The following is a 20853-nucleotide window of genomic DNA, read 5'->3' as shown; positions in this document are numbered from 1 at the left end:
ACACTGAGTGAGATGCAGATGTCCCTGATGGGAAGCAGCTGTCCTGTAGAGGATTTGTCTGAGGGGTATAGAGCGCCTATAAAAACTGAACATTATAATTATCTATCTACATCTTTTACCAGTGGTTTGAACGTAGTCTTTGCTTTAAACAGAAAAAGAGGTTTTTCTTTGTACTCAAGCTTTAAGTAAGAATCACTCTGCTGCTGATAGAAGCCTCAGTCTCGCTTGTTATCACCAGACACTTCATAAGTGATTCCCAATTGGATGTTTTCCTGAACTAGGACTCAGAAATCAGAGTGGATGAGTGTGAAACTCCAGTGACCCTCCAGCAGTGTGTCTAAATGGCTCAGCCTCCCGCTCAACAGCAGCAACCTGCCAACAAACCCATTTACTGTTGGAAGAAGAGGACAGTGCCTGCCTGGACCTTATTAGTCTCTCACAGAAGTGCCAGTGAACCTCTGTTCTCCCTGGTTGGTCAATCAAAGCCACTCCATGCTGGTTGTGCAGGCGGGAATCTCGTTCACCTCTGACTCATTGAAGCTGTTTTTCTTCCCAGGAGTTGTGCTGAAATGGTGATCGGATGAGTTTTACAGCTCGGCATGCTTTACTTCCCAAACATGTTCAGCTTTGGAAGTTACATGAAAAACATATGTTATGTAAAGTGGCAGTTGTCTTCTGAAGGTGCGATTTGGTCTGTAAGAGAATGTTTTTGATTACAAAGGAGATGAAAGTCAATCTTTTCAATGAAACAGCTTTAAAATAGAACGTGATATCACAAACGTACTTCTACTGGAAGTCTTTGTAGTTGAAACGGAAAGCATGAAAATATCCAGGAACCATCAAGTGTATACTACGTATAAGAATTGGGATAAATAATTCTCAGGCTATTTATTTTGCTCTGCATGTTTTACCTCTGCTACACCAAGCTGTCAGTATTAAACTTTGTATTAGTCACCATGAAATCTTGTTTTTTAACAACCACGTTTACCGAGACACTTTTTTGTTATTTTTCAAACATGATCGATCACTCTGAGTTTCACATGCAGACTGTATAGTCTTTAACCCCTATTTCCTCTATTAGCTGCCGATAGAAAATGGGGTATGTGATGACAGGAGAGCTAGTCAATTGTATGTCACACTTTAAATTAGCATTCATGGACTCACACACCTTGGCTCATGATGGGGAAGTCTGTTGGTTACTGACTGGTACCAGGAGATCTGAACACATCACGCCTATCTTGGCATCCCTACACTGGCTTCCAGTCTCCTTTAGAATTTCGTTTAAAGTTTTGGTGTTGGGGGGGGGGGGGGGGGTGCTTTCTCGGTACTGGGGCCGAGACTCTGGAATGAGCTACCTACATGTGTCAAACAGGCCACCAGGCTCGGCAATTTTTACAGCCGTCTGAAAACACACTTTTATTCTTTGGCTTTTACTCAAGAGGAGTCTCGTTAATGGGTGGTTTTGCACTTTGTGCTCCCCCACCTAGATTTTATCTACATGTTTTTGTTGGTTTTTAAATGGTTTTATATGTTTTTATTTCTTCATGTTCATTTCTGTTGTGCAGCGCTTTGTTTGGTCCTTGGGCCATGTGAAGGCACTATATAAATAAAGTTTAGTAGTAGTGGTAGTGGTTTAGCATCCAGGAGAGAGAGAGCAGAGCACATCTTGGCTAGTAGAAGCTAACCGTTAGCATTAGCAACTCTACAGCAGTGTTAATTTTGACAGGGAATTTTAATTTTATTTTAGTCTTAGTCCAATTTTAGTCATTAGATTTATTTTAGTTTTAGTCCCATTTTAGTCGACGAAAATAACAAGTAATTTTAGTCGATAAAAATAAGCAATTTTAGTCAACAAAATGCATATATTTTTTTCTAATGAAGTAATTTCCTACTTTTGTATAGAGCACGGAAAACTAGTGTAATTTAATACACAGGGTCCAAACTCTTAACCACCACTGATCAGATATAGCACACACAGCTAAGAACATAGAATATTTGAATTAAAAAAAACACTTCACACGTTTAACACTTACGTGTTTAATAAAAAACAAAAAGCACACTGGAAATTACAAAGGTGCTCTTTTTAGCAATTGCACAACAAGAATTTACAACAACAGCAAATTTAAACATGTTAACCCTGAGTCTATAGATATTCACTTGTTACAACACAGGCTCAACCAAACAGTGTGAATATTTATTTGGTGCGATTCATTTTGAGAAAAGCACTTCGTGCTAGTGTGACCTTTGCTCGGTTGCGTTTCCCTCTAGTGAGGTCACCTGTGATACTGAACACTCTTTCTGCAAAAGATTGAGAAGATGGCATTGCCAATATATCTAATGCTAATGGTTTCAGGCTGTGATAAAATGTGTCACATTTTCCAAGCTAAAACTCCATTCCCGTTTCACAAGTGATGGACTGTGAGAGCTCTTCCTTATACTGGCTTATCTGCTGTCTAACACTACACTTGGAAGATTTTGGTTTAGGCTTTGTTCTGAATTTGGAGAGAAACCTAAAGACTGGTTGTCTGGAGGAGGAGGAGGCGGATGATGAAGAGGAGGCGGCGGCGGGTGGTGCCGGTTCAGGTCCATTCAGTTCCTCCAGATCAGAGTGGTTCTCCTGTGTCTGAGAGCACCGAACAACATACCCTTCTGCCTGCTTGAGCAGCTCCTGAATGTTATCATCAGCCACATTGAGGAGGGTCTGACACACAGTAGGATTGAGAAAGCAAGCAGCTGCTACAAGTGGGGAAACTTGTCATCTGAGGGATCAAGTACCCAGGCAAAACGCTGGATCACATTCCCTTCCATTTTACGTGCTAGAGCAGCAACATCTCGACTTGTGTTTTGTTCCACATCTGACAGATGGCTGAGGAAATCAAAGAGAGCAGGGAGTATTAATGAAATAGACATTGTGTCACTCTGAAGAGTTTGTGTGTGTTCAGCAAAAGGCTGCAAAAGTTCTTGCATTGACTTCAGCTTCTGCCACTCACTTGAGAGCAAGCAGTCCCATCCCATCTCGTTTGCTACTTCACAAACAGATTCTTTAAATTTGAGGAGATGTGCAACCATTTCATAAGTACTTGACCAGCGTGTGGGGCAGTCATTCACAACAGTTAGGCCACACTCATCCAAAATCTTCTGTGTTGCGACTGATGACTTGCGAAAAAGTTTCACGATTGATCGGACTTTGTTCAAGACTCTGTTGATGCTTTCCTCCTTGTTTATCATGTGGACAACAAGCTGCAGCGTATGGACGACACATGGCATCCCGTACATGTCTATGTCTTCACACTGCAGGTTTTCTGTCTCCTTGGAATCACTTTCACTTAGGATGGATGCATCTGGATCATCGGAGCTGGAATCTTCATCTTCTGGAGCACTATGTTTGAATGCTGCCACCATATTGCTACCATTGTCTGTTATTACGGTGAGAACTTTCTCATTTAGGATCCCCCATTTTTGCATGCACTTTTCCACACAAGCCTTAATGGACTGGGCAGTGTGTGGATGGTCAAGTTTTTCAAGAGCTAGCAGTAAGTGTTCTGGTTTTTGTTGTTCAACACAGAAAAAGCAGCAACTTATGCCAAGGAATGATGCTGTCAGTCCCTTTTTAATCCACAGATCAGTCCCAATACATACTTTTCTGGCACTAGACAGTCTTTTCTTAAATGTAGCTTTTTTGTTTTCATAGTGTTTTTCAATTAAATTACTTATCTTGTTTTCTTTGGCACAGTAAACTTCTTATCCAAACTTTCCATCATCAGAATAAAATCCTCATCTTCTACTGTTGTGACCGGCAATCCTGTACATCCAATCCATGTAGCGATAGCCTCTTCTTTAATTTGTTGTTCTTTGGCATCACTCTTGTACTTTGTAGTACTTGTAAATGCGTCCTCAATGTTCTGGTTGGACATTTTTGCCTTTTTTGGTAGCTGGCTGGCCACCATCAGCAATGGTTTTCTGCAACTGCAAAAAAATAAAAATACACAATTAAAACTTTGACATTCTAACAATGATTTACCTGTTGCTTTTTGAGATTTCATACATTATATATATATATATATATATATATATATATATATATATATATATATATATATATATATAGTTTTAAAACAAACCGGTAAAACATCTGTGCTGGCTCGGGACTCGGATCATATCAGTGCAAACCAGACATTGTGAAAATTATAAACAGCCAACAGCATGCTTCACTTTACTGGTCTAGTCCTGGTTTAGAGCGCACATACAGCGAGCGGTTGCGACCCAAAAAGTACCAGAACCGCTCACGGTGCATGCGCAATCATGCATCAACACTGCTCGCCCGCTATTTCCCTAATAACACAAGTTATAGTCATGAAAATACGGTACTTCCGAATTTTTATCCCAACATGACAGTGTTGATACAGTTTTATTTGCCTGTATATTACTTTTCGGGTCGTCACGTGTACAACATTTAAGTAGATTTACCTCGGAGAAAATGGCAAAGTGGCCATTCTGTAGATGCCTCTTCAGATTCGTTGTGTTCTTTCCTTGGAACGACAGTCCACACTCTCAGCATGTAGTTTTGGTAGCAATGTTATCATAAGAAAAATGACTCCACACATCTTCCCTTCTTTTTCGCCCAGCAGTTAACATTTTCCTCTACTCCTTCTTCTTATGCCGTCGATATATTCAGTGAGCTATGTTTAGCATACCGCGCATACCTGCCACTTTATACTATTCAGGGTCTGTCCTCTCTCACGTCCCGCACGTTCACGGCACGCCACGCCCCTTCTCTTCTACTACGTTCGTGTCTCACAACAACACAATAGTCGCACCACACCATAGAGCGCCATGTAGAAGAGCGTCATCGTGGATTTTCGTCTCGCCTTTTATTCGTTGATTAAAAGTTTCAATCAATTTAATTATCGTCTTCGTCTTTTTCCAAGCTTTTATTTTGAATTTTTGTTTCATTTTCGTTTGTAAATATATTTTCGTGACGAAAAAAAAAGATGAAAATATTTTGTCAACAAAATTAACACTGCTCTACAGAACTCCTTCAGGCTTGAGTTATTTGTGGGGATAAAACATCAATGTTGCATCTTTTACTCAACAAAGAAAAGCAAATGGAGGCAGTAGAAGAGCCCCGTTGCTCACCTCACCTCTGCTCTGACTGACTTCAACTTCCTGAAATGGGAATGGCAGAGCTTTTTAGTAGACTGTTTTCATGTTTAGCCTGCATACGAAAAGCTGTTTCTCAGTGAAATTGGTTTCCAGTCCTGCTGGAAAAACCAGCATTTGTTGTGTGTTGGTGCTGGAAGGCTGGTCCAGCATGGAATCAATCAATCAATCAAATTTTATTCATATAGCACAATCCCCTGCCTTTACAGAAGCCTGAGGCGCTGAACATAACATAACATAAAAACAACAAAAGAGCAAAGAGACCACAAGGCATATTAAAACTGCATAAAAGAGTGACTAAAATAACAAAACAGATATGATAAAAGACTAAAATTCTAAGAATCCTTATTATATGAAATCCAAACGATAAAAAAATCTTCAAACGACTTTTAAAGACCTGCAGTGATGGGGCTGTTAGACAACAAGTGGGATGCTGGACCAGCTAAGCCAGCAGCAAAACACAACATGCTAATATCTGGCTATGCTGTTATTTTTTTTAGCTCTTTTATGTGTTGTGTTCAGATTAAAGCAAATTCATTTTTAGCGTGTTTGTAAAAAGTCGCATTAAAGTACTTTCTAGATGAGTTTTTTTTAGGTATTTTTAAGCAACTTTTAGTGACGCCTGTCTACTCAATCTTAAAGAGATTATTTTACTTATCTTTTGAACAATTGAAAATGCCAATTTAAAAATTCAAAGATCTCAAGAACTCACGTGAACCGTGTTAGTAGGAGGTGTTGGTGCTTTTCAAAAATAAGACTGGACCTTAACTTGTGGCAAAGGTTTGGTAACAGTTTGTTACAACTCAGTAAATGCATTTTTTCCTCACTGGCTCCTGTAGAATCAAACATGGTGTCTAATATGGCGTCGCCCAGACACTTGGACCCGCTCCCATGTATTTTAGACCCGGTTTTTATGGTTATATGTCATGAAGCCACCAATATTTCTCCCCATCTGGGCATCGTTTAATTCATTTTCAACAACATTTCAATCAATGGTAAAAACTACATATTGTGACTTTAAAGCTACAAAATAAAATCTCAGAACAAGCATCCAGCCAGCAGAGATATTGGTTTATTTCATGTCGGATTAATATGTCTACATCACAGACATGCTCTGCTTGGCTGATTGGACCTTAACGCTTGCTGAAGGTGGATGAAGATTTGCTTTAGACTTCATAGCATTTCAGTCCCTGGGCTGGAGTTGATTTACTTCTTTTTTTTCCCCGCTGTTCAGTGTAACTTAATGCAGAGATTAACACCCTGAGGTGCAAACTAGACAGCCTCTACATCAAATGAATTTATCAGAGAACCTCTGACTGCAAGTCAGACTCATTTTATCCCTCTAAGAGGTGAAATGTCTAAAATCCAGCACATGTATTTGAAGTAGCTGAGAAGCTTTACTGAGGACAGAAGCAGAACCAATTTAAAACCTTTATTTCACAGTTTGTGTATTCCCACCCTCCTGTCTCCACTCTTCTCTGTTGAGGGTGTCAGGCAAAGAAAAGGGCGTGGCCACTGGATTGGTGTGACAGCTCCACTTAGCTGCAGCTTTTTTTAAAGTGGCTTTTTTAAAGCTGTCAGTAAGTTGCTTCAGTGGTGGAGGGGTTTGTGTATTAAGAATACAAAGCAGAAATAAGCTGTCTCACGTATTAAAGGAACACTTGTATCATTGTGTGCAAGAGACATTTAAAATCTGCTTTTATTACTAAGGAGAGTAGCTACTGACTGATCTAAAAGACACTAAATAACGTCATCTCCACCGTGCGTCTGTTTTCATCTACTTATCTGGGGTTGGGTCGCTTGGGCAGCAGCCTAAGGCAGCTCCTTCGGGGAAATCCTAAGGTGTTCCCTGGTCAGCTGATAAACATAGTCCTTTCAGCGTGTCCTGGGTCTTCCTTTAGGTCTCCTCCCGGTTGGACGTGCCCAGAAAATCTCACCAGGGAGGCGTCCAGGAGGCATCCTAACCAGATGCCCTCGATGTGGAGGAGCAGCGGATCTACTCCGAGCCCCTCCCGGATGACTGAGCTTCTCACTCTATCTCTAATGGTGAGCACAGACACCCTGCAGCCTCATTTTGGCCGCTTGTATCTTTGATCTTGTTCTTTAGGTCACTACCCAAAGCTTGTGACCATAGGTGAGGGTAGGAACGCAGATCGACCGGTAAATCGAGAGCTTTGCCTTCCGGCTCAGCTCTCTCTCTTCACCACGACAGATCAGTACAACGCCCGCATCGCTGCAGACTCAGCACCAATCCACCTGTCTATCTTGCACTCCATCTTTCCCTCACTCATGAACAAGACCCTGAATTACTTAAAATCCTCCACTTGAGGCAGGACCTCGTCCCTGACCTGGAGAAGGCATTCTACCCTTTTCCGACTTCAGACCATGGTCTCGGGTTTAGATTTGCATCGTTAAGTGTACACTTAGTGGAAGCTGTAGTGAGAAACACAATTGAAGTTAGACGGAGAGTTAAAAACTTTAGAACTTCTGTTCATTCACATTCCATAACTTTTTTAATGGTACATACATATCTGGGTGTGTTAGCGTCTCATGCTCTGACTGCAGCTCAAACTGGATACCTGCGAGAGGCCTGGGCCACCTTTGAGTGCTGTAGGATGGGGGCAGAGCCTTCAGCAGCACCCACTGCTCACAGAGAAGGGTATGAAATGAATAAATTTTTGCTTGATTGGGTTGAAAACTCATCAAATAGCAGCAAACTTCACCATTGGAAACATGTTAGAATGAGAGAAAATGAGGGGTAGGGGTGCACATTTGAAGAGCCATCTTTTTTGAACATCCAGAGGATAAAACTTAAAAAAAAAATGAATAGGATGGCAGCTTAGAGTTGTGCTAAAAATTTTGCATGTTCTGAATCTGTAAAAAGAGCTGTGAAATGTGTCTTTAATGAACAATTGGTAGCTAGAGCCATAGACAACTGGCTAGCTAGCTGCAAATTCACAATTATGGCATTGCCGTTGGTAACACTATTGCCTTTCACAAGATGCTTGCAGGTCCAAAGCTCGACTGCAGCCTTTCCGTGTGGAGTTCTAGGTCAGGTTAATTGGTGTGTGTAAATTGTTGTTTGGTGTGAGTGTGAGTGGTTGTATGTCTTGTTTGCGTCTGTGTGGCCCTGTGATGGATCGGTGATCCGTCCTGGGTGTCCCTCGCCTCTCTTCTCCGGTAAGTGATGGAGCAGAGGCTTCCTGCAGCAGAAAGTGAATGAATGAATGAATGTTTTTTTTTTTCATGCCCACTTTTTAAATTGTTCATTTTCAAATAAACAACCAAAATATCCAAAGCTGAAAAGCCAACCTACTTTCTTCTTTCCAAGACATGTTTAATCAAACATTTGTGTAAAGTTACACTTAAGCAAAGTAAAACTCTAAAGTTACTTTTTAACCTCTGGGGCCGCGTAATCAGCAGCTCGTTTGCATTTTCTTTGCTTCTCTTCCTGACTTTCTATTGCCAGAGGATTTCAGCTTGTTGCTAGTCGTGGTGAGTTGTATAGACACGGAGATTTGTGCACAAATCATTTCCAAACTGTTTGTTCTTTGTGTGTTTGTTGCTCAGGATTGCTTAAAGCCAGAATCGACACTCGTGTATGTTCCCGCCTGTTGCCTACAGTCATTATACGGATGTGTACATGTTGTGTGTGTGTGTGTGTGTGTGTGTGTGTGTGTGTGTGTGTGTGTGTGTGTGTGTGTGTGTGTGTGTGTGTGTGTGTGTGTGTGTGTGTGTGTGTGTGTGTGTGTGTTGGCTTACATGAACTGTCTGCAGTGTCACTGATAAATGGCGTTGCTCTTTCAGTAGCCTCAGTCCCCTCTGGCTGTCTTTTCTTGTTGTGCAGTCCTATAATTTATCAGCAAAAAGAGAGAGGTGGAGGGCCTCTGTCTCAAAAAACAATCCATCTCCACTGAGAGGTCGGTTTCGTTTTCTCTGTCTGCAACTTGCACCCATCTCATTTCCTTGTGCTCTGGAGCGAATGGCATTTCACTATCAAACAAAACTTTGCCACAGTCCATAAATTCACAAAAAAATGGAATGGCAGCTGAAATGAGGCGCTTTACTAATGAGATCTCAGGAGTTGCAGGAGTTAAAGGATCAGAAATTCATGTGGGAATACTCAGTTCTTGTCACTTCTTGTGTAAATGATTAATAAATACATTGGCATTACTGCCACTGACAAAACTTTACAAACCCCAAGGAATTTACCAAAGAAATCTGTCTTTATTTATTTATTTTTATTTAAAGAAGCATTTAAGCCTTGGTTAGCAGTAAACTAGCAGTACTACTTTTTAAGTTTTCATTTAAATATATTAATTCCAATCTTTGCTTGTATTTTCCACCCTCAGCATTTTCAAAGAAAGAAAATGCAGTAAATAGAATCATATTTGTAGACTAGTTCTGTATGTGTATAATAAGAAGAGCTGTGTTCATTTGACCTTTGACTCACGGATACTTTGCACCATAAGCTTTACACATTATGCTACTGGGAAAGCTAATTCTGCGAGCCCACATCTGCAGAGTTCTCTCCTTTCGCTTCAGATGTTGACACCCTTCAGGGATGTCTCAACTAGCAGAGATTTATCTCCGATTCGCAGGCTCAGGGGTGAAGGAGAGAGGAGCACAAAGCAACAAAGTGGTGATAAATCATTCTCTCTAAAGGCCCCTTCAAACAGGCCATGAAAAACGGAAATGTTCAGGACTCTGTCCGTAAGACCTTTGTGTCTGAATACAAATACCCGGATAACGTTTTCCGTAATTTAACCGGACGACGCCCCTAGTAACAGGTCCGGACTTGTTAAAAACGAGGTGGCTGCTTCAGACTGGTGAGGTCGAGTTCCGGACAGGGAGGAAGGGGAGGAGGAGGGGACCGGGGGACGCTGTACGCACCTAGATAGCTCGCTCCTGTAGCATGCGGCGAACCATGGCAGCTCGCCTCCTACGGTACCGTCTAGACGCGCGACAGAGCGCTTCACACCGCTTCCGTGATTCCTTTAACCATTGAGCTTCATCATCCAGGTCTCTTATGCGTGTTCGTGTGCGCAGAATTATGCTTAACATAAGTCTGATCCCCCCCCCCAAACATCTAGAACTTTTCCCTGCTGTGTGAAGGCAGCCGAAAGGACAAGTTTCGGTACAAAAGTGGTGTGTCTGAAAACACAGTTCTGGTTAAAAACCGGACTGAATTGTCCACACATATTCCAGAATGTCAATCTGAAAAGGGTTTTGATGAGAGGAACGAGAGAAGACCATGCTGTTAGTGGAAAACACAAGACAACTAAAGCTAAACTACCCAATCAAAAACAACTTTCAAGTTTCAGTTTAGTGAAGCTTTTTCCCTGTGGAAAATCTATTAACAGTTAACATTTGAATAGTTGTAAAAAATATATATATTTATTTGCAAGGAATAGAAATAAGCTCGTATTTGCCTTAGCATGTTATGCTAATGGCTAATATGCCTGGACACATCTTTTCTACAATATTCCGCTTGAACTTGCCCTCATTCCATTTTGAATGAAGTAACTGGTCCGGCCTGTCAGCGACTGATTCTGGTGCGGCGCCAGGATGCTCAAGAAGCTCTGTTGTTCACGAGTCTGTGGTAAACTGGTGAGAAAGGAATGCTAATTCTGAAACATGAATAGCACTGTTGTGTGTTAAACTTCAAAGGCTTTATTGTGTTACATCTCCAGCAGTGTTTTAATTAACTGGGTCAAGGACCGCATCGCCACTTCATTGGAACCATTACAAAAGAGAGTTTAGTGCGTCAGAAACATCAGCTCTGCCCTCCAGTCTTCATGTTTATCTGATCGGAGTCACCTGGTTTTAAAGAATGGGCAGCAGCATGGTTTAATTATTTCCTGTAACTATGTGTGTCCAAATGGGGGCGTCGAGTGTAGGCTAATAATGTGGCAGGCATCGTCCTGCAAGAGGAAATGTTTCAGTCATTATATATCAAATTGTGCAGGTGCTTTCAGACGCGTAGGTAGGACTCCTTTTAAAAAGCCATATGTTGATTTTTGCAGGTTGTCACTTCGGTGGGGTTAAATAGAGAGAGAGAGTGTGTGTGTGTGTGTGTGTGTGTGTGTGTGTGTGTGTGTGTGTGTGTGTGTGTGTGTGTGTGTGTGTGTGTGTGTGTGTGTGTGTGTGTGTGTGTGTGTGTGTGTGTGTGTGTGTGTGTGTGTGTGTTGAGTGTGTGTGTGTGAACGGTGAAGAAGAGGCAGACGTTAAGAGAAGGAGACGGTTTGTGTGCACAGATCGACAGATACAAACCGTAGACAGGCAGGAAGCTAAGAGGAAGTGAAGGAGCAGAGAAGACTAAACACGGCAGAAGTTGGAGTCGGGGGTCTAGAAGACGACGACTGCCCACTTCACTGGCAGCTCCTCGCCTCAGATCTGGTGTCCGCTGGCTCACACGCAGAGAAACCGTTCCCAGAATTTCATGTCAACTCCGCCAACCTGCTTTTTGTTTTGCATCTGCTCCCTCGGTAGATGGAGTCATTCGCTGAATGGATTCAACTGTCAGCTTTTTGTGTTTGTTTTATGAACAGAATATGTTGGAGGTATGTTCGCATTCATGTGTAACAACTGTACATTTCTGTAAAGCGTACAAATGGACATGAAGTGCTCAGATTGACTTTTGAGCAAAATTTGGCCAAACTGCCCAGTGCAGCACCCAGAAAGTGGAGAAACAAACCTTCCACTGAGTGATCTTTTGAGCTGGAGGACTTTTACGTGCAAGAATCGTCCAAAACAAGCATAAATGCAGTAGAGGCTCAAAGTGGCTCCAAGTTCTCCTGACCGAGTCGAGAGCAGAAGCAGCCTCTGTGTAATGCACTGAAAATTGCAGGCTGGAGAGGCTTCAGTGCTGTCAGGAGCACATGCACTAGGTATTGTATTAATGTTTAATAATGACTAATAAATTAATGGAAACATTCAGATAATTATTTCTAAGATTAAAGTTTATGCTGCTGTTCTGGTAGGGCCTCTTGTCTTTGCAAACGGATTCAGAAATAAGTGTTCACTTTCTGTTTACATCAGTGTGCATCAGGTAAACATACTGAACATATACATAATAATCCTAAACATGGCACCATCCATTACCCTCTTTGGTGCTCTTGTGAGGACAAAAGGGTGGTTTCCACCACCACCATTATGTTCATAACTCGTTCTGTCACGCCCAGACAATCCAAAAATGGGAAAAAAGGGGAAGCTGAGCATAAGGCTGTGACGGTGGGGGCAAATGATTGACACCCAATGTAGCTACGTGCTAACCCCTGAAGAGAACATGGAGCTAGGAGCCAAAGATTGACTGTTAAAATACAAGCACGGCCTCAGACCACTGCGATCAGATCCGGGCTGGCTCCGCTGCTCTGCCGCGACTGGAGATCAGTGGTAGATTAGCTGCAGCAAATGGTGTTATCTACGAGATACCGCAGCTAATCCGAAGCTAATGGAGGATTTTGTTCACTTATAGTGATAAAACAAAACTGGAAAAAAATGAAGTCACAATTGGTTGGTGACACTAACTTCTAACCTGGCCTGCCAGACTCGTCTTCTGTCTATTCTACACAGAAGACGAGTCTGGATACTCGGAGGCAGAGAGCAACATGAGGGGCGGGACTAGCCAGCTCAAAAATAACCAATCAGAAAAAGGTTGAAATGACAGCGACACTGTAGTTTTTGATTTGTAGTCAGTTGGCGTCTGGTGACGGTGCAAACATCTTTCTTTAGAATAAAGGCTTGTAGCACGTCATCTTGTTATTGTAAAGACATTCAAGTCATTTAGAACACAGGAAACTTCACTTCAGACGCCATCTTTGTTGTTTATGAGAAACTGAGCGTTGTGGTGTGTGACATACGCTGCTCAGCGCTGATTGGCTCGGTTAGACTTCTCAGGGGTGGGGTTATTTGAATGGGAGCGTTACCGGCCCTTTGCTTCCCATAAGGAAGCACTGGTATGGCTGGCCAGGCTAGCTGGCTTCTAAGTGAGTAAAGTCTTACTTGCTTTGTCTCTACCAGCAGTGAAACTTTTAAACTTATTTTTGCATTTCTTTAACACATTAAATGTCTGCTGATTGTTGTGTTGCTGCCTGCAGGTTTCCATTTAATTATTTTTTACGAATAAATGACAAATTTTTAACTATCCCCCGTTCCCTTCGATGTAACGTTGTTTAGATATAATTTAGTCCCACAACCTTCCTGTGCCAAGGCCCGCTGGTTGTTGATGTAAGCCGAGGAGCGGGTACACTCTGAATCCAGCTCATATTAACACGGTTGGTTGTGGTTCCTAAACGATGGTGCCTGAAACTGCCCTCTCCTTGTAAAAGACCTGAACCATACCAAAGGCCTTTTATCTTGGACACTTCAGGTGAACTACTGCTAGAAAATAAAGGAATTTGGATTCAGATTTTAGATATTCAATTAGTTTAAAAGTTTGTATTCTTGAATAGAAACCCAGGCAGCACATTTAAGGAAGTACATTTTATTTATGAAGCACTTATCACAGATCTAGAATCACAAAGTGCTTCACATAGATCAAACAAAATAAAACAAAGTCATAAAATCACAAAGTCATAAAATTATAAAATTTCATAAACAGATGAAATATTACAAATTTGAGTTCAAAATAAGAAAATAAAAGATTTAGGTAAAATCAGCTTTAAGTGAAAGTGTCACGTCTGGGTGGCAATTTCTTGACCCACGACATGCTGAATCCACACACGGAGAGCAGGAATGTAAGTAAAAGGCTTTATTTACTACATAGAGAAAGTAAGAGACGGGAACCGACGAGATGCAGGACTGGCAGCAGGAATCCAGGAGAGATTCTAAGGAGGGAGACAGAGTGAATATAAGGTGTAACCCAATGGGAACTTATCTGGGGGCTGGTCTTACTGTTACTTGGTAGTGGTAATTGTACGGGAAGGATTGTCGGGTCCAGGTGAGCTGAGGAGATCCAAAGGTGAGGTATTGGTTGTCCAGAGGTGGAGGAGCAGGAATGGATGTTGGTTGGTGAGCGGCTGAGAGCGGGCGGCCAGGGGATGAAGCAGTGCATCAGGTAGACTGAGATCTGGGCTTGTTCTGGAGCTGATGATGAATTGAGAGGAACCTGGATGAGAGCAGGAGAGGGCATCAAGGGTTTTACTGGCGACAGGTTAACAAGAATACAAATACAAGTTTCTAGGTCAGGTTGAGGCTGAAGCTACCCAAACAGAGTAATCATCCGGCGTGGTGAAGTGTCACACTGCTCCTTAAATCCCCTGGGCCTTGATGGTGAGATCAGCTGCAGCTGGGAGCTCTCAGACACGCCCACCTGTGAAAACAATACTCAGAAGAGATCAGGGTTACAGGCTGGCAGCTCACCACGGACCATGACAGAAAGGGTCTTTAGCTGTTTTTAATCTCCTTGAGGATTCAAGCACTTTCGGAGATGACACATGATTTCTGAGTTCCCTCTGAATGGAACAAATCCCGATAACTTTCAGGAGACATCCTCGTCACAAACCTGAACCACCTTAACGCGACACCTTTTGATGAGTAGGAGTGGCAGCTCTACTCTACCTTTCTTTGCAAATGACGAAACTCCTGTCTGTATCTCCTAGGGCGGGCTTTAACACCCGACGGAGGAATTCTATTTCAGAATCTTCTATCCATGATCTGGTTCATTTGGTCATGATCCGTATCTAATAATCACAGGTGAGAGTTGGAATGATTGGCCTTCCAGCTCAGGTCCTCCTCAGTTATGAGTAAAATGACCTCATTACTGTTGGCAAAGCCCCAATTCGTCACTCCATCTAATATCTTGTGCAGAAATAACTATTTTTCCAATTGTCTTCATCCAAGAACTCTTTTATATATATATATATATATATATATATATATATATATATATATATATATATATATATATATATATATTAGGGCTGGGACTTGATTAAAACAATTAATCTAATTAATTTGAGGCTTTGTAATTAATTAATCTAAATTAATCCCATTTTAATCGTTCAGGAAAATGTGCTCTCAAAGCAAAACTTTTAATAAAAATTATGAGACAGAAAATCAAACATTAGACATGGTTATTACTATAAACTAAAGCTTTTAATAAAAAATGCATTTTAATTATTCAAATGTCACTGTGTGATATGAAACAAGACCCAAATCAACTAAAATTTATAATTACTAATAGAAAACACCTGCAAAGGGTTCCTGAGCCTTTAAATAGTCTGTCTAGTTGAATTACTGAAATAAATTTGATATTGCACCAGATTCTAATTTTTCCAGTTTCACTTGTTTGTATAATTGGGAGTTTTTATTAGCATTTCTACTCATAATGTAGTAAAAACACACATATAAATAATAATCCTTCAAAATGACAGTAGAACAGGCACAAATATGATCTAGGACTTAAATGTACTAACTTTTAACACCATAGCAGGCGTGACATATTCTGAGAATGATCAGGAACACTAACTGGTTCCAGTTGGATGAATGGAGGATGATGGGAAGATAAAAGATCATGGCGAGGAAATAATGATCTGACGAACAGGTGAGCAGACCTTCCTTATGGGAAGTCCTGATGTCACGTTAAGAAGGGGATGCTGCAGACCCGCAGATTCACGCCTGCAGCAGCGAATCTGGTGTGATCTCCAGCCTGATCACAACTTTCTTGTTCCTCGCTGCCCCGATGCACTTAAGCATCTGCCCCTTAGCTGATGACAGTTTCAACACACCTCGCTGCTTAATGTTAGTAATGCATGTGATGTTTACACAGTGACTCGTCTCAGAAACATATAATTCCCCGGCAGAATTGTTTAGAAAATCATCAGAAAAGTTTTAGAGTGTTTCTGTTTTAACTTAAACTTCTGTTTTCAACTTTAAGACACGTAGTTTGTGATTGTTTACAGAGTAGTGAGAACACGGAGCGTTCTCCCAGCGGCAGCCAGGTGCCTCTCATTTGTCTGACTACTTTCATAAACTACTGTTAGGGCAAAGAATTATTCTGTCTGGTGCTCTCAGCGCTGCACATGTTACGTAAATGTTAAAAATATAGCTTACCGCAACTTTTGTAAAGTTTCCGGTGTCACCGGGCAGCCGCAGCAGTATCGATCTCTGAAAAATGTCTGCGACATGGACTCCGTTGTTGTCTGGAAGTTTTTTTTTTCCAAGTTAAGAAAAGAGGCGGACATGTTTCCTAAATCCTGCATCAGACCAAGCAAGGCACCTTCTTTCTGTTTTTACTCCGTTTTAGTAGCCATTAGCACTGTGCATTGTTGTGTGCGTCAGTGATATTTGGTCTACGAGGAAGTCGTGCAATGACAAAGGTTCCACCTTGCTCGAAATGCAAGCTGCGATAAAATACGTGAATTTTTTACGCGTCTTTTTTTTTATTAATTAATCATAATTAACGCATTAAAGTCCCGGCCCTAATATATATATTTGCTATAAACCACCCCAGCACACATTGTAAGCCTGTCCAGGAAGACATCTGAAACACATAAATTCAAACAAGACCCTGGGCCTCCCAGACCAGAGAGTCCAATCTGCACTGGGAATTATTCCAACTTTGTGTCAATAATTCACATTTATGATGTCACAATTTGGCTAAGTTGTGTTTAGGTCACATAACTGTATACTTAATGTGAGCAAACTCATCTTCTGCACCCCCCCCCCCACACCCCCACACCCCACCACCCACCCCACCCCACCCCCTCTGTAAACGGGTTCAATTACAAGATTTATACGTTGTCTCTATCATCTTTAGGGCCATAGTACTCCACAAGGAGCTCTTTTAGAGTCTTGAATTTGAAGACTAAACCCTCAAATGCACTTTATGAATCACTCTTTAGACGAAACACTGTTAATCTTTAGTAATCACACCACCTACTGTCTTGTTCTGTGTGCCAGAGACAATGCATCACACATGAGATTAGGCATGCTACTTTTTGATTGTTCATGGAGGTGAGCATTTTGAATTGCACCACACATTCTTAGTCCCTGCATTAAACACTACTAGGTTTTCTGAGCATTAGCATGCAGGATTGACCACATGCATTTTTTTTAAATTGCTTTACATCAACATTTCTATCTTTGTTTTGCAGGTCTCTGCTACTCAGGTTCAGTCTAGTGTTCCGATGCATAAAATCCGTGAAGCTTAATGAAAATCTGTATTTGCACTTTGTTACGTAAAGGTCCCCTTGTGCAAATCAATGATTCTGAGGGTTTAACCTTTCTCGTCTTTACACAAATAAACTCTGGAAAATAATCATATAAAATAAATAAAACAAATTCTAGTCAGCTCCCACATTCACATTTCAGTGACAAAAGCACATTTATAAGTACACGAGTTTATTTAATAGTTCCAGTAAACACAGCTGGGAAAAAAACATGTAATACAAGGCAAGGTCTTGTTATTGTTTGATATTTACTGCAAGCTTGAGGTTAAGTGAAGCAATATTACTGAAGACAAAGATTAACATTTCAAATAAAATCATGCAGGAACATATTTTAGGTTAGGTTTAATTTGGTTTGTGGGAAAATTGGACAGACAAATACTAAGAAATGCCAGAGAGCTGATTCTTTATAGTGGCGAGTTCTAACAGGAAGACAGTGGAAGCTCGTCTCCATTTACAGGATTGCTGACAGATGAGAAGTAAAGCACAGCTGAAGATGTTTGAGACACGATCCTCTGATTTACATTTGCCTGTTACGTGTCAAAAACGGTCTTATTCCCAGCGGTGCTGTGGTGTCATCGATAATGGATGAAGATTTTCAGCGCCATGAAATTCCTGATGTAGAATTGACTTTGTGTTAAAGTTACTCTGACAAGAACCCCCAAACAAAAACGTCTTTAAATATGAAGCCAAACGTCATTAAAGGCTGCAGCTGAGTCGTGCAGATATATATTTCAGAGCAGGGAAGTAAAAAGACTGACTTGACAGATCGTAGGAACTTTGGTCCAGAGCTGCATGAATTTCAATAAAAAAGAAACACAAACCACAGAAACACAAATCTAGTTTTGTGGACTAATAAATGATTGAAGGAATGTGCATGTCGTCTTTCTGGAAAATATTCTGACAATAGAAAAATAATTTGATTACTTTTGGGAAATGTCCAACTTTATTTCAAACTGTTGTTTAGGGCAAACTTTGCTCTTTCTATAAAAATCCATTGTGTGGCATACAACGAAAACGTGTTTACTTATGGCATGTTTGTTTTCAAAGGTTCAAATGTGATTTGCTCATAAGGCATGTATAAAAACACACATTACATGTACGATAGCTTTATGTGCATTAAGATCGTGTTTAAAAATTAGCAGTAGATCATAAATCCATTTAAAAGCAATAGGAAAACTTCATAGAGCCTTTATTTATACACAGACTCTTTGTTTTACCTTTGGCGTATTCTTATTCTTATGGTGTTGTTAGATATTTTACGATCAGGATGGTAAAGGTCTATCTGAAACATGGCTCAATAAAAAAGAATAAAACTTCTCCTACTGGTTACATATTTAAATAGTACAACATTAATAATACGTTAAAGCAAAGATCCAGAGTTTGTTCTCGGAGGACACCACCGTGAGGTGGAAACCTATAATACACCGGTATTTTAAGGCATTTAAGCTTCTGTGATTCAGCCACAAAACGACTCCCATATGTCTTCCTACGGTGTATATATTTCAAAAACACACTATATATACGTATATAAAGCAAGTCCAAGGTAAATTCTTTGTCAGCCTTTAACGCCATTTACGACACGTTCAAGTAGCAACAAGACGGTCCTGGATCGATAATGTTATTGGTTTAAAGGTGGTTGTAGCTTCTCTATGATTCACCGTACCTTTACAGCTTTGTACACTAATCAGAAATTGAGCTCAGTCTAAAGCTTCTTTTCCACAGGACGTGAAAGTGTTGTGAAACGGCCGTGAAACATGCTATGTGGCAATTAGCTGCTGTTATAGATGACGGTTTCCTTTCCACCGGCAGCAAAATGTAACATTTTGGACGCGTACCAGAATTGAAGGGACGCTATGATTCCAGTTTTTTTCTTGCTATGCTTCCAAAACTTGTCAAACTCTTCAGTTTGGATCAGGCCAGACAGGCGGTCAAACGTGAAAGCAGTGTAAAACATCCAGAAACTTTCAAAATAAAAGTCACATGCAGATAAAGTCATGGCATTACCTGTAAAGCCACTATAGCTGATGTAGACAGAACAGAAAATAAATCACAGACCTTTTTCTATACAGACAGCCGTCTTTCTTCTAGCTAGTGGACTTCTGAAATCACGCATGGTGTTGAAATTCTGTGATTTTGTGGTTTTGCAGCAATATTCGCTCCGGTTTTGTGTCCTGGTTGAAAGGGAGCTTTTATGCTACATGCCACTTTCCCATGTGGTGGAAAGGAGGCTTAGGACTTTCGCAAGTGTGTGCATGCTTGTGACTGACAACTGCTTGTATGCGGATGCCTAACGCTATTGGGTAGTCCTGAGCAGTGGTCAAGTCAAATTGCTCAGGGTTCTATGGCTTGTCGGGCGATAAAATAAAAAGTGATGTATTGCCTCCATACCACCTTTACGGATTTCTTAAAAAAAACATCCATATTTCCTAAAAATGACTGAGGATTTCTGCTTCCTTACACATTTTCTTTTTCATTACTTTTGTGAACATTTGCATGCATGGCTTTGCTGAACTCCAGTTTGAAGCAAACATCCTGGTCTAAATCCCAGTGGGAACGAACATCCTGATAAAATCCGGATAGCAGCGTCAGGCAAGATCAAATCTTACATTACCCCTGAGCTGCAACATAGCATAGTGAGATTATTCTAAGAAAATAAACGTGCTGCACATATAAGGTACATAAGAACGGATATTGTGGATAATGAATACATTCTGCAGCTCTTTGTAGAACCTAGATAAGGTAAAAATGTGCTACATAAATACGGTCCATTTACCGTTTAATGAAGGGAGCTTTTGAATATTAACTGTTCTCTGAGAGAAAAAAAGACATTTTCTCTTGCAAGAATATATTAAATGTTAACTTTGTGACCTTATCGTTTGGTGGGGCACTAAGCGATATTAGCTTATAAATGTTGCATGAAAAAATATCCGAAACGCTGAAAGAAGGTTTGTAAAAAGCAAACGAGTTTGGTTACAAATCTCTTCTGACCTGAACTCTGTTGAGGTTAATGTTACCATCCAGCCATCTGATGCGAGGCATTTTTATTAGAGTGGCAGCAAAATCAGTTCAGTATGCGTTCCTAGAGTCTCTTTTATTGTAATTATATCTTCTATGCAAAGAGCAATCCCTACTCACATGTTATCATAAAATACCATTTTCTACTTCCTGTATAAGACAAGAGCTTGATCTAAACGTTATAGGGTCAGAGATTAAAACTTTTTACTGGAAGTTATGGTGTTTGGTGGCAAACGTGAGAAAAAAATCACCATCTGTTTGCATGAAAACTTGAGTTTGTCCAGAAAATGTTCCCAAAATGCAACATAAAGCAAATTGTACTTCCAAAACTGAATTATAACTTCAACTGGGGTCACAAAAGAGCCTCTAAATCCCTCTTTAGTCTAATTTAGCTGTAGGATTCAACGACTGGCACACAGCCTCTGCTGGAAGACTGTTTGCCTAATCTAGTGTCTGTCATCTTTTCCCAGAGGAGTTAGTAGAACCTGGCTGGTTAGAGGATGAC

The 20853-nt window shown here is 40.8% G+C and overlaps 1 long non-coding RNA gene across 1 annotated transcript; it reads right to left on the bottom strand.

Moving 5' to 3' along the window:
* Nucleotides 1–13227: 13227 nt before the first annotated feature.
* LOC139066275 (uncharacterized) lies at nt 13228–14990 on the bottom strand. Its single transcript, XR_011519208.1, has 3 exons — nt 14367–14990; nt 14056–14269; nt 13228–13988 (listed from the first exon to the last, which is right to left on the bottom strand). It is a non-coding gene; the product is annotated as an uncharacterized lncRNA (long non-coding RNA).
* Between the last annotated feature and the right edge of the window lie 5863 nt (nt 14991–20853).

This window comes from Nothobranchius furzeri, chromosome 2, assembly GCF_043380555.1.
Source record: "Nothobranchius furzeri strain GRZ-AD chromosome 2, NfurGRZ-RIMD1, whole genome shotgun sequence".
NCBI lineage: Eukaryota > Metazoa > Chordata > Actinopteri > Cyprinodontiformes > Nothobranchiidae > Nothobranchius > Nothobranchius furzeri.
The sequence above is the reverse complement of the archived record's forward strand: the minus strand, read 5'-3'. Positions and strand labels throughout refer to the sequence as shown.